The sequence below is a fragment of the Misgurnus anguillicaudatus genome, chromosome 17, assembly GCF_027580225.2.
Source record: "Misgurnus anguillicaudatus chromosome 17, ASM2758022v2, whole genome shotgun sequence".
Lineage (NCBI taxonomy): Eukaryota > Metazoa > Chordata > Actinopteri > Cypriniformes > Cobitidae > Misgurnus > Misgurnus anguillicaudatus.
In genome coordinates, this window is record NC_073353.2 from 15729762 (window position 1) to 15743326 (window position 13565).

A 13565-nucleotide genomic window follows, 5' to 3' on the forward strand; every position below is an offset into this window, starting at 1 on the left:
ATGCCACAGATGCTGTCAACAGAGTTGAACTTGAACTCAATCCAGAGCATGTTTGTAAATCCTTCCTGTACTTTAAGAACATTTGGTAATCTCACAAAGATCTTTCCTTACAATGCAATTTGTTGCTTCCTGTTATGGCGCCTTTTTTATTGCATGTGACATTCGGACACGACTGTCGGAGTTCGCCCCCTTGTGGCAGTCGTAATGAACTTTGGGTTTGAATGTAAATCCATGCCAACATGGAAGAGAAGCTCATTCAGTAAGGCAACGCAAGATCCTTCATTCTACAAATGAAGAGTTTCGTTGCAAAACGAGATAACCACCGTTTTTTTAATTGTTCAGAAATCGCGTTTTTTGGTTGTGCATTCCAATTAATTTCAATGCAACTGCAGTTGGTTTGTTTTGATTTAAAACCTTCATAACTTAAAAAATACAGCTAAGTAGCACCATAAAACAAAATAATAACATGATTACATAATAATAAACATGTTTTGACAAAAATGTAAAAAAAATGGATTTATCTCGTTTTGCAACGAAACTCTTCAAATATTCACCAAAATAAAATAAAAAATAATAACAACACATAAATATTATTGCTTATCAGTAATTACAATTTTTAAATGATTTAAGATGAAGTTAAACAAAATATTATCAATAATTTTCACACACGGAATATACTGAAATATATTACTTCCGGTCTGTGGGTTGCATGCGATCTAGTCACAAAAGTTAAATTATTTTAAAGGTGCATTGTGTAACTTTAACCGTGGGTTCACACTAGCCCATTTCAGGCGTCAAATTCGTGTCTACCGCGTCTACTTTGCCGCTTGAACATTTTGAGTTTACTAGCTTCAAGCCGCGTGTGAAATTCTAGTCATCGAGACATTCACACGGAAATTCACGTCATGGGAGAGACTTCTGCGACTCCGCTCGCATCCTGTAATCATGTCACTACTAGAGCAAGCTCCTGATTGGTTAACAAGGCGCGTTTTCCGCCAAAGTTCCAATTTTTCAACTCGCACGTTTGCCGCGGCAACGCTCAATTTGCGCTTGAACTAGACGCGCGAATGAGGTGGAATCACATCTACCGCGCTTCGCTTAATGCCTCAATCGCGCCGCTTGTTGCCTCTACCGCGGCTGGTGTAAACGCAGCATAAGAAGTATGTCTGGACAGAAATGCAATATTATATACAGAACTATATTATTAGTGGTGTATAAAGACCTTATTTAATGAACTGTATTGTTTTAATTACCTTATAATGAACTGTTTATATCTACATACACCGCGGGTCCCCTTACATGGAAGTCGACATTTCGTATCACCATGTTTCTACAGTAGCCCAAACTGTTCTACAGATCACGTTTGGTCACTATGTTGTCTTACACTGAAAAAAAATGATATATTGAATTTAATCAATTTTTTTAAGGTAAGTGGTTGCAATCAATTTATTTAAAGGGATACTTCACCGATTTAGCATTCAGCTTTGTATCTGTAGAAACCCGGCAGTATTACTGAATGACCATGTTTCCCTCCCTCATTTCCCCCTGAGAGGAGAGATATCTGCATTTTGGTTCTGCAAAAAAGTCCTCCGATGATGTAATATGACGAGTTTTGCATCATCGGAGGACTTTTTTGCAGAACCAAAATGCAGATATCTCTCCTCTCAGGGGGAAATGAGGGAGGGAAACATGGTCATTCAGTAATACTGCCGGGTTTCTACAGATACAAAGCTGAATGCTAAATCGGTGAAGTATCCCTTTAAGCTACATTTAAACAAAAAAGATGAATAACATAAAATAAAATATAAAACCTTTGTTTAAATGTAGCTTAAATAAATTGATTGCAACCACTTACAGGTGACATAGAATGATTGAACGGGGTATTTATCCTTATTCTGTGATGTGACATGTAGACAAAAAATGTTTGTTTGGGTCTGTAATGCCTTAGAAGCTTCCTAAAAACCTCTCTCAGGTAGCTCTATTAGGGTGGGGGATTTTAAACAAGTCGTTTTGCACCTATTTGGCTCCCCCTACTGGCTTAACTTGCAATCTCATTACTGATTGGCTGACTTTGCTGCCACTCAAAAAATGTAGCCAATTATTTTAAAGTGGAGGGGCAGTGAGATGCCTGTGATGTCATAAGCATCCGTTTTTCAGATTGGGCTGTTTTCTGGCTGACATTTCTAAAAGAGGAATTTCTATGAGACTGAGATGTTTAGCATGTTTAGCACTTTTTGTGTGTTCGTGAATGTGGGTAGACTACCATTATTCAACAAAGACAAGGTAAAAATGTTTTTTCATTCTCTGTCCCCTTTACCTTAAAAAAATTTATTAAATTCAATTAATCATTTTTTTTTCAGTGTAGATGATGGCCTGTTTGTCCTGTGGCGGATATAAAAGCTTTACTTTGCGTTTCGAAAGGAAGGGCTGAGCTGTGGACTGAGCTGGTGGTTACAATTAAATTTGAGCTGGTGGCAACTAAATTTCGACACAGTGGACCTTAAACACATCCAAAGCTCGTAATGGATCTTAAAATTTCGCATACACAGACGATCACATCCCCAAACAAATCTGTAGTCCCGCTAAAAGTAGCATATGGTATTTTTCCACTTGAAAAATCACAGCTAGAAACACAAAATGAGATTTTTCACTCATCAAACGGTCTGGTCATGTATGTGAACCAATACAAACTTTGATATCCAATTAAACCCACAACTAGCTTTTGATTTTTTCAAGTTTTCATACTTCACCTTCTCACTTTGATACAGACGCATTCATGTCCCAGCATACAAGAATGAGAGCTTTAAGAAAAAAGCCTTTTTTCACACACAGAAAGATAAGTGGGTATGATAAAACCACAGCTATGGGCTTCAGTTTCAACCAAAGAGAGAGCTTTAAACAGCAGGACACACTTACTGCACCATAGCCAAGAAATAGACTTGACTTTATTGAATTTGACATTCGATTCATGTAGAACACAACAGGAAATGTTTAGTTTAGCTTTTCTGTGTTGATCTGCAACAGCGCACAACAGAAATATACAATATATATGCAGATTCAATCGAACGAATACACAGATGCCGTCTGTACAGAAGACATATTCTGACTCCAGTTCACTGCAGCAGCTAGCATCATAATGCTTATAAAGGTTTGGATTTCTCAAGACAGATCAATAAATATGAAATTTAAAGCACAGCACTGCATCAGGCTGCATACAGGCCGTTCACTTCTGGAAAAATGATCTTTTACACACACACAGTCATACATAGCCACTCGCATTTAACGCTCAGGTATTTATAGATATCAAAATCTCTTTCGCTCTCACATATACATAGACAGTGTTTACATGTCTTGGAGCCGGCGGGATTCGGCTCGGAGGCTGAATGTCTGAGTCTCCCTCCCTCTTCCAGACTGTACCAACAATCTTGTTCCTCTTCCTGTATATCTGACTCCATTATGAGAGATCTCTTTCCTGTTTGCTCTATCAATCACATCTCCACATTTCCACACTCTTTTTTTCTTACTTCTATACAGTACTGACGAAACAAACAAAAACTAACATTTTAATTCTAGTAGGTGTTATTGATGTAAAACCGTAGTATTCTTTTAAATAAATGTAGGGTGTCCTGTAAATATCATATTATATATGAATATCGTAATCACAAAAACAAAGAGTGGCACAATAAGTAAGGTTGGTTAGGTTTAAAATATTAAACAATAGATGAAGATACAGATACTTATAAAAATGTAAAAAAAAAAACTCACCAGCATTAACCCAACAAAGGGTTAAGACAATCCAGAATAGGTCAATAACAACCTACACTGCAAAAAATGACTTTCTTGCTTAATATGTTTGTCTTGTTTTTAGAAGAAATATCAAAAAATTCTTAAATCAAGATGCATTTTTTGTGAAGGGCAATATGACCTACACTGCAAAAAATTATTTTCAAGAAAAAAAAATCTTAATATTTTTGTCTTGTTTTCAGTTAAAAGATCTAAAAATTCTTAAATTAAGATGCCTTTCTTGATGAGCAAAACAACCCAAGAAAACAAGTCTAGCTTCCAGACCAACAATATCAAACCCAAGCGATCCCGTGCATAAAACAAGCAAAAAAATCTGCCAATGGGGTAAGCAAAAAAATCTTGAACATTTTCTTAAAGACTAAATTCTTGTGCTTGTTTTATGCACAAAATCACTTAAATTTGATATTTTTGGTTTAAAAACTAGACTTATTTTAGTCGTTTTGCTCATCAAGAAAAAGCATCTTAATTTAAGAATTTTTTGATATTTTTTACTAAAAACAAGACAAAAATACAAAGATTTTTATTTCTTTTTTTTTGCAGTGTAAGAAATTAGATCAAATTTTTAGACAAAAAATATCACATTTAAGTAAATATGTGGTTAATACAAACAAATAAATCTGCCAATTGGGTAAGAACAAAATCTGCCAATGGGGTAAGCAAAAAATCTTCAAAATTTTCTTAAAGACTTAATTCTTGTGCTTGTTTTATGCACAAAATCACTTAAATTTGATATTTTTGGTTTAAAAACCAGACTTATTTTAGTTGTTTTGCTTATCAAGAAAAATCATCTTAATTTAAGAATTTTTAGCTATTTTTACTAAAATCAAGACCAAAAAAACAAAATTCATTTTTTTTGCAGTGTAAGAAATTAGATCACATCTTTAGACAAAAAATATCAAATTTAAGAAAATATGTGGTTAATACAAACAAATAAATCTGCCAATTGGGTAAGAACAAAATCTGCCAATGGGGTAAGCAAAAAAATCTTGAACATTTTCTTAAAGACTAAATTCTTGTGCTTGTTTTATGCACAAAATCACTTAAATTTGATATAAAAAAAAAAGACTTATTTTAGTCGTTTTGCTCATCAAGAAAAAGCATCTTAATTTAATAATTTTTAGATATTTTTTACTAAAAGCAAGACAAAAATACTAAGATATTTTTTCTTAAAAAAAAAAGTGCAGTGTAAGAAATTAGATCAAATTTTTAGACAAAAAAAAACAACAAATTTAAGTAAATATGTGGTTAATACAAACAAATAAATCTGCCAATTGGGTAAGAAAAAAATCTTGAAATAAGTTTATTTTTTTCTTAAACATTTAATTCAAGAAAAATTTGTTGACCCCATTGGCAATTCTTTTTGCTTGCTTTACGCACTGATTGACTTAAATTGTAAAATTTTTGTCTAAAAACTAGATTTTTTTCTAAGGTCATTTTGCTCATCAAGAAAATGCATCTTGATTTAAGAAATTTTAGATATTTCTTTCTATTGCCATTTTTTGCAGTGCAACGGGTTGGATTCGTCCATTTGGTTTGAAAATAACCAAGCATTTTTTTTATGTTCTGGCAACCATGTAAGGTCGCACTTCAAAAAATTTTCATTCACTCATTTTTTGTTTGGAAAGTAAGATGATGGCACTGATTTGTGCTTTTTAAATTTGAAGGTTAAAAGCACACAGAGAAAAGCAAACAAAAGCCCACAATCTTACTGTTACAAAACCCTGCTTCAAGTCATGCTTTACAACAATTAACCATTTTAAAACAGATTGGATTGACTTGCTGCTTTAAAGGAACATAACATCACAAATCTCATTCGATTCCCAATTAAGAAGACATCCTTATATTTAAGCTGAACGCATACATTTTTAGCGACTAGCATGTTTCTTAAACAAATCTATTGTATGAATGACATTTTAAATAGTTTTTAATCTTTTTCGGAGATTGACAGGCTCAATCTTAAACACATTTGTTATGCAAAACATGATATGTATCGAAGGCAAATAAACAAATTATGAACTTTTATGAACTAAGACTAGACAACTAATGCCCCGTTTAAAGAATGCAATACTATAGGTACCCTAGATTAACATGAGATTGGCAGAAACAGTGTGTTACTGTATGTGACTACGTATAAGACGCCTACAAACATGATTTTAAAATGCACTGAGCAGTGAATAATGTAAATCATTTCCCGCTTGGGGATTGAGGAACATCCCTTTCATGTTATGATTACGGGTCTCTTCCAACAGACAAGCAGTGACATCTTAGATATTCATCACATTCATAATACGAGGCCCATGTGTGGGAGAATTTTTAAAGGCCGCAGGCACAGACACCAGGGAGTCATTCACGAATTCAAAGGCTTTTATGCTGCCATTACCTCAACAGGACTCAACATCACTACCTGAATCTCCACCATTGAGTACAACAAAAGCATCAACGTGGGAATTATCTGGCCTACATTCAGCTCTTCTGTGTTGGATACTAGAGAAGTAAAAACTACAGTCAACTTCTGTCAACCACATAAAACAGGACTCCAATCTGCTTTAAGCACTATTATTACCAGCCCTGTGGAGATACGTGTGTGTTTTATCCAGATCTTTTGATCTATTGGTATACTCTTTGCTGGTATGTTATCAGATGGTAGTGCCACAGTACTAGTACAGTAAATATACTGCACTACATGTACACTCACGATATGTCATTACCATGTACAGAGCTTGTATTATTCATCTATGTCTATGGAAATACAGTTTTTATTTTACAGCAACTTGAATGTTAATTCAGTGTTGAAAATGAAGGATATCCCCTTGAGATGTCTATCTTACTTCAAAATCTTACTCCGATACACAATTGTAATCTTATAAAAATGAAAAATTTGAGCTGTTGGGTACAATTTTACAGAAAATGTCAGTTTGCCATTTGACTTCATTTGTCTTCAAGCCACGTAAATAAATGTATGAAAATTTGGAGAATTTATTAAAGCATATGAACGACCTAAGTGCATTAAGCGCTCTACACTGCAAAAAAATGATTTTCAAGAAAAAAAATTCTTAGTATTTTTGTCTTATTTTCAGTAACAATATCTAAAAATTCTTTAATTAAGATGCTTTTTCTTGATGAGCAAAATGGCCCAAGAAAATAAGTCTAGTTTTTAGACCAAAAATATCAAATTTAAGTGATTTTGTGCATAAAACAAGCAAAAAAATCTGACAATGGGGTATTCAAAAATATCCTGAAAATTTTTCTTAAACATTTAATTCAAGAAAAAATTGCCTGCCCCATTGGCAGATTTTTTTGCTTGTTTTATGCACAAAATCACTTAAATTTGATATTTTTGGTCTAAAAACTAGACTTATTTTCTTGGGTCGTTTTGCTCATTAAGAAAAAGTATCTTAATTTTAAGTTTTTCGATATTTTAACTGAAAACAAGACAAAAATACTAAGAATTTTTTTTTCTTGAAAATCATTATTTGCAGTGTAGCATCAAAACTTTAAAAACAAAATCCAAGACGCATTTTCTTGATGAGCAAAATGACCTAAGAAATAAAATACATTTTTTAGACAAAAAATATCAAATTAAAGTAAAATATGTGGTCAAAAACAATCAAATAAATCTGCCAATTGAGTAAGAAAAATAAATCTTGAAATAAGTTTCTTTTTTTTCTCACCCCACTGGCAAATATTTTTGCTTGCTTTAAGCACAAATTGACTTAAATTGTAAAATTTTTGTCTAAAACTAGATTTTATCTTAGGTCATTTTGCTTATCAAGAAAATGCATCTTGATTTAAGAATTTTTAGATATTTTTATTGCCTTTTTTTGCAACTAATGCCCTATTTGAAGTATGCAATGGTACTCTATAGGTGTATTGTTGGGTATAATTTGACAAGAAATGTCAGTTTGCCATTTGACTTCATTTGTCTTAAAGCCACGTAAATAATTGTATGAAAATGTGGAAAATGTTATTAAAGCATAACGACCTAAGTGCATTAAGCTCTCTAGCATCAAAACTTTAAAAACAAAATCCAAGATGCATTTTATTGATGAGCAAAATAACCTAAGAAATAAAATAAAATTTTTGGACAAAAAATATCAAATTTAAGTAAATATGTGGTCAAGAACAGTCAAATAAATCTGCCAATTGAGTAAGAAAAAAAATCTTGAAATAAGTTTATTTTTTTCTCACCCCACTGGCAAATATTTTTGCTCGCTTTAAGCACAAATTGACTTAAATTGTATAATTTTTGTCTAAAAACTAGATTTTGTTCCAAGGTCATTTTGCTCATCAAGAAAATGCATCTTGATTGCCATTTTTTTGCAACTAATGCCCTGTATGAAGTACGCAATACTACTCTATAGGTGTACTGTTGCGTAGAATTTTACAGGAAGTGTCAGTTTGCCATTTGACTTCATTTGTCTTCAAGCCACGTAAATAAATGTATGAAAATGTGGAAAATTTCATTAAGGCATAAGCACGACCTAAGTGCATAAAGCTCTCTAGCATCAAAACATCCTATTGGATGCGGTGAAAATAGGCTTTCAAAAAGTAATTTGAACTGTGTTGACATTTGGCCAGTTTCATTCAGCGAACTCATCTGTCCTCAAAACACTCTCGCTATTGACTGTGTAAAGGTTAAGGTTAAAAGAAGCAGCGCTAATGAATAAATTAATTAAGTGAAATGAGCAGATGTTTGTTGACTCACAGTGGCGGACAGCTCATCAGCACAATAAGATAAGAGAGACACAATCTGGCAACCTGAAGGCTTATGGGAATTTAAACTGTAGGACACCATCTCAATGACACTCACAATTAACATCACTAAATATTACTGTACTGTAGATATATATGAAAACAGAGAGTAATAAATACAAATAAATGTGACATAATTTCAGTAGATACTTTGGTACACCAAAAAGAGACTTTAGATGAAGTGTGCCTGCAATGCATGTCACTTTTAATATTTCGACATACAGTAGGAGAAAAAAGCATTGGTTAGAATCATTTGTGCATCATACAAAAAGCAGTTAAATACAGCCATGTTGCTTTTCTCGGTGCAAGTGCAGTAGTCCACCTGCAATCTCTATTGAATATCGGCAAGAAAAATCGTGCTAACTGGGTTAATTTGGATGTATTCAACATTTTTATAAATGCACATTTTCATATGAAACTACTGGAAGTCAGTGACTCCATTGAACATCAAGGTTTGTATTTTACAGTCTGGCAGTAAACTGATCAACCTGTAAATAGTTTTTTTGTCTGTGAAATGCAAATAATTCACCAGAATATTTGCGTGTCAGTCATCAAAACGAATGAGTTGTATATTTCCAGATATAACAGGAATATTAAGTTTCACTGCGACATTGAGTCTTTTCCTCTTTGACTTTTCTTGTCCTAGTAACAGTAGCTGTATAAAAACTCTTTAATGATCTTTCGTCCTATCAGAAACCTACTTTCCGGCAGTTAACAGTTTGGCAGGGAGCGAGTCAAAAAAGCATTTCCTCTGTGGATAACCCAGTCCTTTTTCCCACAAGTACTTCCTGACCTTTTTTTGTTCTCCATCCCATTCTTTTTCATGTCATATGGAAGGCTTTAATCCTCTTGTCGCTGGTTCATTTTTTAAAACAGCGTCCTTTTTCTTCATTTTTTATTCATGGTGACTGGTGTATAATTCCTGGCTGTCTGAGCCCACTGCAGTTCATCCCACCCTGTCAAATAATCTCATGGAGAGCGAATGGATTTTCAATAAAGAAGAGAAACAGTGACAAAAACGGAGAGCGCGAGCCAGACTCATTTGCATACGTGAGTTACAGCGAAGGCAGCAGATTTCACAACAGTGTGGGTGGAGATATTCACTCATGTGCTGATCTAAGACAGTTTTTAATGTCGACCATTATGATATAGATTATGTCTGGCACAAAGCACCAACCAAGATCCCGAGGCCGTGAGAGCGAGAGGGGAACCCGATTATTTTACTACGCTGCAGGGGTATCTGTTTTCACACACACGCTGGTCACACCCACCTGATCCACCTGTGCCACGCAAACACATGCTGTACAACGCATTTTCATGCTGGTCCAGGCTGGACAAAAGCACTGGACTGCAAATTACTTTCTTACTTTTTGTCTTGATTTTAGTACAAATATCTAAAAAGTCTTCTAGTCTAGTTTTTAGACAAAAAACTAAATTTATGTAAATTTGAGCTTAAAACAAGCAAAAAATCTGCCAATGAGGTAAGAAAAAAAAATCTTTAACTTTTTTCTTGAACACTTAATTGAGGAATAAAATCAAGAAAAAAAATGAATACCCCAATTTGTGCTTGTTTTATATTTGTCTAAAAAACTTTTTGTTATGACATGCGCAGAAGGCACACCGACTAAAACAACAGTAAGCCCTGAGGGACAACCTTAATGCACATTTTAATAGTATTAAATACACCACACTTTTTAACCTAAATTTATTTGTTAAAGACTACCTTTTTTTTACTAAAATTGACCTAAACTTGACTAAAACATTTTTGTGTTTTCGTCGACTAAAACTTGACTAAAACTATCTAGTGACTAAAATGTGACTAAAACTAAAAAGCATTTTTGTCCAAAAGACTAAGACTAAAACTAAAAGGGCTGCCAAAAACAACACTGCATGTATGTAGCCCGTCATGTGTAGTTTGTCATTTCAAAATATGTGTTCTGCACGTTGAGTGTGTGTATGTGCATCACGTGTCTTGTCAAAATAAGTGAACACTCCAAACACTTATTTGAATTTGCGCCCCTTGGATGAGCAGTCACGAGCCACCACTGATTTAGATATATTTGTATTGAAAACAAGACAAAAAAGAAAGAAAGTAACTTTTTGCAGCGTGGCTATGATGTTCACCAGCACAACTTGAAATTTGATTGACCAAAAACGTCTTGCTGGTTAAGATAGTTAAGCAACCCACATGAAAAAACAGTATACAAGCCGCTTAAAATGGACATTACATAAGACCTTTTTAGGATGTCAAATAAATCTTTGGTGTCCCCAGTTGGATAGTGCAGATTAAGGGGCAGTATTATCCCCTTCTGACATCACAAGGGGAGCCAAATTTCAATGACCTGTTTCTTTCACATGCTTGCAGAGGTTGATCTTTTTTCACATTTTCTAGGTTGATAGAAGCACTGGGGACACAATTATAGCCCTTATACGTGGAAAGAGTCAGATTTTCAGGATATGTCCCCTTTAAAACACAACATACTCTAGAGTGAGAGAGCAGGGGGGAGAGAGAAGTTAAGAGTATGAATGGCAGAGGGGGTAAAGGTGAAATAGTTTCAACTTGTTAAGCATTAGGTTACAAAGCTTGAATTAACTGCAACACAGCACCAGTGGTAACACTGTAGCTTGACACACTTGTCCACAGACAGCCCAGTTCATTTTCCCACTGTCTGATTCATACATCCATAAAATTCCTTTCAATCAGACTGCCCGGGTACAATTTCAAACTTAGAAAAAAGGTTGATATTATGAGCAATAATCACTAGATTTACTACATTTACCAGGTTTGTGGGGCACTTAGTACAGTAGTACTGAGTAGTAGTACATTAGTTTCAGCTGGACAGAAGTTTTGCTCAAGTTCAAATAATCAAACTGAGTTTGGTTGCATTTCATGTTGGTTTAAGATGGTGTTTTTTGCCAGAATATACGCTGCACTATACTGTAAACCACACGATATGCTGAAAATACTTAGAAGATAATTTCCTCAATGCAGTTCAATGTACTGTAGAATAAAATGGGAAAGAATAAACAGATCGTTTACCATCTTTAAAAATGTGTAGGAACTGAAATACTAAACTAAAACCCTCAAAGGCATTGTCAGTTTCAAACTGTTCCTGGTTTAGATCAGAAGGTTTTGTTGAATGTCTAGACGTCTGTGGATGTGTAGGACGAGTGCCGAGCTCAGGTTTCTTACAGCAGATTGCACGTCTGTGACCGTGAACCCTTCGCCCTTGGATCTGTTGACCTTTGCGACTCCTGTCACAATAAGGCACATCTGGAGTCCCCAGCGGAGAAAATGCTGACACGGTCATGAATCAGAGACACAGTCAGGCTGTCTCATCCCAGCGCAACGGCAACGGCCTCTGGAACCGTCCCATCAATTAAACGGACCGCCGCGTTCCTCCATCTGAATCAGTCTGACGGAGAGAACATCTCATCCTGTTCAGCTTATGCCACACTGTCTCTGCATGTGTATGTATTTCACGCTGACTTAGACCAGAAACAAACTCAACGCTAATGCTCTCATTTCACACAATGTTCATTCATAAAAACACAAAGCATTCTCAGCATTATTACAAACGGTCTTTCTTTGTGTTCGTTTCACATAAGCAACCGTTTTGTTGGAGTAAGGCTTGAATCAAATCTCGCTGAGTAAGCTAGTTACAGTAACTTCAACTGGCATTATGTATATAGCTGCATACATGAATAATAATTAAATATAGTGTAAATGGGATCTTAAGAAGAACTGGGTCTTTTCCCATTTAAATAGATAACGGCTGGAATTGTTTAACGGCCCATTCAGACCGTCAGCGACTAGCAAAAGCAGAGCGACACAATCTCATTAATTTCAATGGAAGCTTAGCGACTTCTGGTGGCACGAGCGAAAGTGACCATTCAGAGCTCAACATAAAGGACTGCCCGATGGCCCGCGGAACAGTGTGAGAGACGCTCGGGCCAGTAAACAGTGCTTCGCCCTCATTCACTAAAATATATTTTCTGCCTGCGGCCGTCTCTGTGTTCTTATGCAATGTTACCATTGAGACAGACACACATTTTAAGCATTGCGAAAGTTAACTTTTCAGCAATGTCATGAGTTTTTTCCTATCTTATTGGTTGTTGTGGACAGTGTTGTATGTGTTGCATGTTACATCAGCTGGTAGAGCAAAGAGACTTTAATGACGACGGCGCCCTCTTATTATGGGGCCAAACGAAAACGTAATTATTTAACATCTTGGAAGCAAACATTTCTTCGGGTTAAACAACACGAAAGAAACAATGTGATGTTTTGCGCCAGTTTCCAGGTAAAGCAGACAAGTCAGGGGCCTTTTTTGTTGGAACAAGCAACTACCGTAAACAAAACCTTGAAGCTCATGAGAAAAGCAGACAGCATATAGTATGCATGGTGTCTAAAAGGGTTGCCCATATCCCTTCATCTGGTCCAGAACTTAATGGCGAGACGTATGAATAAAGAGAATTTTAAGCACATTGAGAGACATATCAACACAGCATACATTGGTTCGTTATCTTCCTTACATATTTTTTGTGCACAGTTAATCCTGATATACCTGAAACTATTGACCCTGATATGAGTATTGTGAAATTTCTGAATTAGAGTTTATTCAAAATTAAAGTTAAAGAAAATTTAACTTTATGCAAACAATGAGCGATTTTAGGGAGCAACTACCAAAGTGAGCAAAGCAGTGGAGTTTAAGGCATCCTTCACTTGTCAGCTACTGAAGTGAACAGTACCTATTTTTTTATGACAGCCAGATTTAGAAATGCCTCATTGAAAGAGACGGGTGACACACAGCAAGAAAGTTGCTGGTGGTCTGAACGAGGCGTAACTCTGCATCCGAAATCACCTACCTCCTTACTATATAGGATGCAAAGAGCAGTAGGCGAGGCGAGTAGTAGGGTTGTGCCGATAGACGGTCTATCGACGAAAGTCAGACATATGCCTGATAGCAGGCCTTCATGCCGATAGTTGCCCCATTATAGTTTTGAATTAT

General features: G+C 35.3%; 1 protein-coding gene across 1 annotated transcript in view; it reads right to left on the reverse strand.

Moving 5' to 3' along the window:
* Window positions 1-13565, reverse strand: part of bmpr2b (bone morphogenetic protein receptor, type II b (serine/threonine kinase)) — a 97946-nt gene that overhangs the window by 23584 nt on the left and 60797 nt on the right. The window lies entirely within an intron of this gene.